Source organism: Rhinoderma darwinii, chromosome 3 (genome assembly GCF_050947455.1).
Source record: "Rhinoderma darwinii isolate aRhiDar2 chromosome 3, aRhiDar2.hap1, whole genome shotgun sequence".
Classification (NCBI taxonomy): Eukaryota; Metazoa; Chordata; class Amphibia; order Anura; family Rhinodermatidae; genus Rhinoderma; species Rhinoderma darwinii.
The window spans coordinates 180,443,028-180,449,436 of record NC_134689.1 but is presented as its reverse complement, the minus strand read 5'-3'; the positions used below and the strand labels follow the sequence as shown (position 1 = coordinate 180,449,436).

The window sequence follows — 6,409 nt, the reverse complement described above, 5'->3', positions numbered from 1 at the left end:
GATATCTCTGAATCTACATTAGATTAACCCACATCCTCATTATCCGCTATACCGTAAATTAAACACTTGAATCTAAATACAAATATTTACTGATACACTATACGCTCTTTTTCTACTACTTCGCTATCCACTAAGTTCATCCATACAGAGGCTTCCTTCCTTTATTGAAATAGTAAACATGAAATAATGCTTAAATTAACATCCTTAAACATGAAGATTAATAATTATTTTCCTAGGTATCCACTCACCTGTGGCATGCCTTGCCCGTTTCGTTCCCGTCCCGTTTGGTTCCTCAAGTCCGACTGCCCGACATTAGCAACCTAGTAATATAAGCAAGAGTTTTAACAGACTATTAGTTTATATTTCGAGAAACTTATAACCTACTATTTCTTCTATAGAAATACATATTTGAGCTAAAAATACACTCCGTATTTCTACCCAAAATAAAACTCCTCAATATAGAACTGTTCATTTTAAAGAGCTCCGGAATTTTTGATCTATCCTTGTAAATCATTTAGACTAATAACTTTTTTTCACCAATCCTACAATGTATATCTTATCCTATTTAAACTCTTAATATCTCACCTATAGCAAGCACGAACCACTCCATCTGTTCCGTTGCTTCACTCTCTGCTTGGTTACCTTGGCAACGAGACCGCGTCCCGGCTTCTCGCTCTGCAAACCAGCAATAAACTGATTTTTACTATAGCCTTACGTTAAAACAACCTTTACTATTTCATACACTTACCTCATCGGTCTCACCATACCCTGTTAACTGACTAGGGTATGTTTTTATATCTGTATACTAAAGACATTATATATATATTTTTTGTATATATTTTTTGTGAATATTTTACTTAACAATGTATTTTCATGCATTTATTATCGCTGTTCCCAACCCTCACCCCTTCGTCAGTTTAAACTGTTCTTTTATATGTGATTTTATACTAATTTTAAATTGTATTTTGTTGCTTCGCGCTTTGATTGTGAAAAAAGCCGGGTGTGACGTCACGATCGCACCTTGACATTTTACAGATTTGGCGGTTTTTTCACTCCTGGGATAATGAACCTAGACACTATATAAGCTTTGTTACTTGTAATATATACATGGCCTGATGAAGACGACTGTCCGTCGTTGAAACGCGTAGCCACTCATGCAATTAAATTGAACTTATCAATACCTCTGGATTTCGCTCCCAATTATTATCACCACACAGCAGCGCCCCTGGAATGATCCGCATTTTTCTCCTACAATTGTCTCTACTCCAACGGTTCCCTTCTGGTTACCGACTCGGATCTGGCAGCAGCACTGTGGCTTATTTATTTACACGCTTTAAAAACTTCGGTTCCAGGTGAGCATATTTCTTGGAGTATTGTCTCACCTTTGCCAATTGATCTGCACAAGGTGGCGCCGTGTCTTTTTTCTTTTTCTTCCTTATCCTTAGGTCGGAGTTTAATTGTGCCTCGTTGGATTCAACACTCCGTTCCCAGGAGACTAGGACAAAGTTTCTTTGGGTGACCCCCTCTGAACTTTCGGTTCTAAAGATTCTCCTGCACTGGCAGCCGCGTATACAGATCTATTTTTACCTTTGTGGAAGTACCATTGTGAAACTACTTACCTTTGTGGAAAGACCGTTGTGGAACCCTTCTTCTCTGATCTACTAATATCACTACTATCAACATCACTACAATCAACATCCACAATGCTGGATTTCACAGACAAAAGGAATGCCTTACGTGAGAACCTGATCATGCAGTTGATCGGAACTGATTCTACGATGAGGGATCTCCCTACAGTGAGTAACGATACCAACCCTGAACTGACCAAAGTAATGACTGATCTTTATCTAACACTGGAGGACACCCTTAAAAAAGAAGCTCTACAGAGCATAGACTGCCGTTTCCTACAGTTTTATATTAATGAAAACATCGCCCCAAGGGGGTTAAGGCTTTCCATCAATAACCCTTACCCCACTGATTTGTCTTTCAGTAATGACTGGAAGACTTTTTTAGACCAATGTCACCTAGGTCTTCTAGAAAGGCTTCTGAAAAAACGTAATACATTGATTGAGACCTTCAAAACAGAAATCTCTCAGATAAAAGAAAAACTCCTTAAATTTACTGACCACTGTGATTTTTCGAAACTAGAGACCTGTACTAGCAACAGACTCACTTTGTATGAAAAAGATATCATTTTGAAAAAGGTTAAGAAACTTAAGAGGGACCGTGATGACTATACACATAATGATTCAGGGGATTGGAGGGCATCAATACCTCACACATCCAAAATAGACATTGTCACAAGCAGACTCAACACTCCACGTCAAAATTATTCAGTACCTCTAGCTGTCCCCCTGACGTCCAGGGCCCCCTCCAATTTTCGGGCTCCCATTGCCGAAGGTAACACCTTCACCAATTTTCGGGCTCCCATTGCCGAAGGTAACACCTTCAGTAGGTCCTTCAAAAACAGTCTAAGATTCCATCCGAGACAAACTAATGACAGCCCCTCAACGAGAACACCTATCAGTGTTCCAGCTGAGAAACAGCTCACACGCATCCCCTTAGCGTCAAAAAAACCGTTAGAGGCTAATTGCGTTTCTACACAAGCTACTTCCCTACCTAGCAAAATAACAATCACTGAAGTACCTTTGAATGCCTTCAGGGCATCGGATTTGGAGCTTCACCTCTCCAAGTTTTTTCCTACATCTGAGCCAATGGAAGTAATAACTATACCCAACTCCCCTTCTTCCCCACTCAATGACTCCATCGAAGACAGCTTGGTATCCCTACTCCAACTATCAGTGCACAGTACCCCCCAGTCCTCCCTCCTCGACACACAAGGGAGTCCCCATAGGAGCCTGTCCACATCATTACCGTCCAAAGACAACCATTCCAAAACTGATTTAGCAACATCATCATTAGACATCACCTATGCAGCAACCTCTTTTTTAGGCCTTCCCTCACAACTCACTCGACCTCCATTAACACCTACTGTCACCAGCAACGACATTCTCCTACCCTTCCTAATGAGCCCCAAAGCCCAAACCATTACCCACTTCTTTCCGAAAATACAGAAAATTTCCATAAAAAGAAAACTCAATATAGACATAGAGGACGGAGAGGAGGAAAAAACCGTAATAAGCCAACATGCGAGATTGAACCCAAAGAAAAATCGAACAAAGCAGTAAAAATATTCAACCTGTCCTCTTACTTATTAAACCCCCATGAGACAGATTTACTTAATAAAGGCCTGTCTTTTTGTCCTACTTCCTCACCTAATGACTTCGATCTATTCATGGATCTTAACCGCTTTATTAGAAAACTTACCCTAACTAGACACTATGCATTACAGAAACCCACTACATCACCAGTTAACATAGAGGAACCACAGTCACTGCATGAAATTACCAAAGCTATTCCAGTTCAAGTCCACGCCAAATCTGAATTCTATCCTATCCACCACCAGGGTCCTCTCATTGAAACTTTCTCAACATTAGTCAGCAGTGAATTCAGGTCGCTAGTGAACCCCTATCCCTATCGAGACAATTTAACCCCACACGAAAGGAAGGCTATTAAAACCCTACAAAATAACCTAAATATAGTAATTCGTCCTGCCGACAAAGGGGGAGGCATAGTAATCCAGAATAGAGATAATTACCTCGGAGAAACTACAAGGATTCTAAATGACAAAACTTTTTACTGCAAATTAACTTCGAATCCCCTTCCTACCTATACACTCAATTATACATCCATGATAGAGAAAGCTTTCCAGGAGGGCTTACTCACGAAGAAAGAAAAACGGTTTTTACATGTACCATTCCCAAGTGTACCGTTTATCTATCATCTCCCTAAAATCCATAAAACACTCACGGACCCCCCCGGACGTCCAATCATTTCAGGTATCGGTTCACTAACCAGCAATCTTTCTCACTTCGTAGATTTACACCTTCAACCTTTTGTGCTCACCTTACCATCTTATCTCAAAGACTCTACCCAACTAATCAAAGACCTATTCAATCTCAAAACCGATACGACCATATCCGATATACACTTCCTCACAGCAGATGTGACCGCTTTATATAGTAACATCCCACATAATAAAGGTATGCAGGTAACCAAACTCTTTCTATCATCTAACACCTCAATCCCAAATAACCAAGTCTCTTTTTTGACTGACTGCATAGATTTCATTCTTCATCACAACGCATTCACATTTGATCAAAATTTCTATAACCAAATTAGAGGTTGTGCAATGGGCACCAGATTCGCACCATCCTACGCAAATCTATACATGGGGGCATTTGAAAAAGAATACATTCTAGGGGAACATCTTTTCAAAAAGAATATCCTTTTATATAGGCGCTATATAGATGACCTGTTTTTTGTTTGGTCAGGTTCAGAAAATGAAGCCTCTAGTTTTATTAATTATTTAAACATCAACAGCTATGACATTTCTTTTACACACACTTTCTCCGAAATCTCAATTAACTATTTGGACCTTACCATCAGCTATGATACCGTGACCAAGCAATTTGCCACAAAAACTCATTTTAAATCTGTAGATGTAAACAGCTACATTGATTTTAAAAGTGCCCATTACCGCCCTTGGTTGACTAATGTACCCTTCGGCCAGTTTAGAAGAATACGAAAAAATTGTAGCACTAACGGGAATTTCAAATCAGAATGCAACACTTTAGAAAGAAGATTTAGAGATAAAAATTTTCCCCTCAAACTAATTAAAGACGCAAGACGTAAAGCCTCATTACTATCTCAGGTTTCCTGCTTAAATCCTGTACAGAAAAAATCTGAATTAAATAAACACAACACCAATTTTATTACAACTTTTAATCTAGGTAACAAAACAGTTAGATCAGTCTTACAAAAACATTGGCACATTATAAAAAGTGATCCCTACCTCAAAGATGTAATACCTGCTTATCCGACCATCACTTTCCGACGGTCACTGACTTTGAAAAACATGCTGGCCCCCAGCAGAATCCGCAAACCAAAAGCATCACTAACTAGCTTTTTATCTAGACCTAATGGATCATTCAAATGTGGCCACCCGCGATGTCTATGCTGCAATAGTATCAGTAATAAAAAATACACCTATATATCAACGGTTACGAAAGAGTCTTTTACAATTAAATCACCCCTAAGTTGCAGCAGCACCTATGTAATCTATTTGATGGAATGTACATGCCAACTCCAATACGTAGGGAGGACAACACAGTGCTTAAGAGCCAGAGTAAATAAACACAGATTTAATGTGAGAACAGGTTTCTTAAAACATAGTGTTTCACGCCATTTCACCCATGCACATAAATGCCAATTCGATCAAATTACAGTTACACCTATTGAAAACATACAACATGATGTTCCCAATAGATTCAATAGGCTTAAACAGAGGGAAAACTACTGGATCTTTAAACTACAGACACTACATCCAGAGGGCCTAAACGATATCTCTGAATCTACATTAGATTAACCCACATCCTCATTATCCGCTATACCGTAAATTAAACACTTGAATCTAAATACAAATATTTACTGATACACTATACGCTCTTTTTCTACTACTTCGCTATCCACTAAGTTCATCCATACAGAGGCTTCCTTCCTTTATTGAAATAGTAAACATGAAATAATGCTTAAATTAACATCCTTAAACATGAAGATTAATAATTATTTTCCTAGGTATCCACTCACCTGTGGCATGCCTTGCCCGTTTCGTTCCCGTCCCGTTTGGTTCCTCAAGTCCGACTGCCCGACATTAGCAACCTAGTAATATAAGCAAGAGTTTTAACAGACTATTAGTTTATATTTCGAGAAACTTATAACCTACTATTTCTTCTATAGAAATACATATTTGAGCTAAAAATACACTCCGTATTTCTACCCAAAATAAAACTCCTCAATATAGAACTGTTCATTTTAAAGAGCTCCGGAATTTTTGATCTATCCTTGTAAATCATTTAGACTAATAACTTTTTTTCACCAATCCTACAATGTATATCTTATCCTATTTAAACTCTTAATATCTCACCTATAGCAAGCACGAACCACTCCATCTGTTCCGTTGCTTCACTCTCTGCTTGGTTACCTTGGCAACGAGACCGCGTCCCGGCTTCTCGCTCTGCAAACCAGCAATAAACTGATTTTTACTATAGCCTTACGTTAAAACAACCTTTACTATTTCATACACTTACCTCATCGGTCTCACCATACCCTGTTAACTGACTAGGGTATGTTTTTATATCTGTATACTAAAGACATTATATATATATTTTTTGTATATATTTTTTGTGAATATTTTACTTAACAATGTATTTTCATGCATTTATTATCGCTGTTCCCAACCCTCACCCCTTCGTCAGTTTAAACTGTTCTTTTATATGTGATTTTATAC

At 38.5% G+C, this 6,409-nt stretch overlaps 1 long non-coding RNA gene across 1 annotated transcript; it reads right to left on the bottom strand.

The window, feature by feature from the left end:
• Window positions 1-248: 248 nt before the first annotated feature.
• On the bottom strand, window positions 249-6,133 carry LOC142747928 (uncharacterized). Its single transcript, XR_012882094.1, has 4 exons — window positions 6,047-6,133; window positions 5,710-5,781; window positions 586-675; window positions 249-320 (listed from the first exon to the last, which is right to left on the bottom strand). It is a non-coding gene; the product is annotated as an uncharacterized LOC142747928 (long non-coding RNA).
• Between the last annotated feature and the right edge of the window lie 276 nt (window positions 6,134-6,409).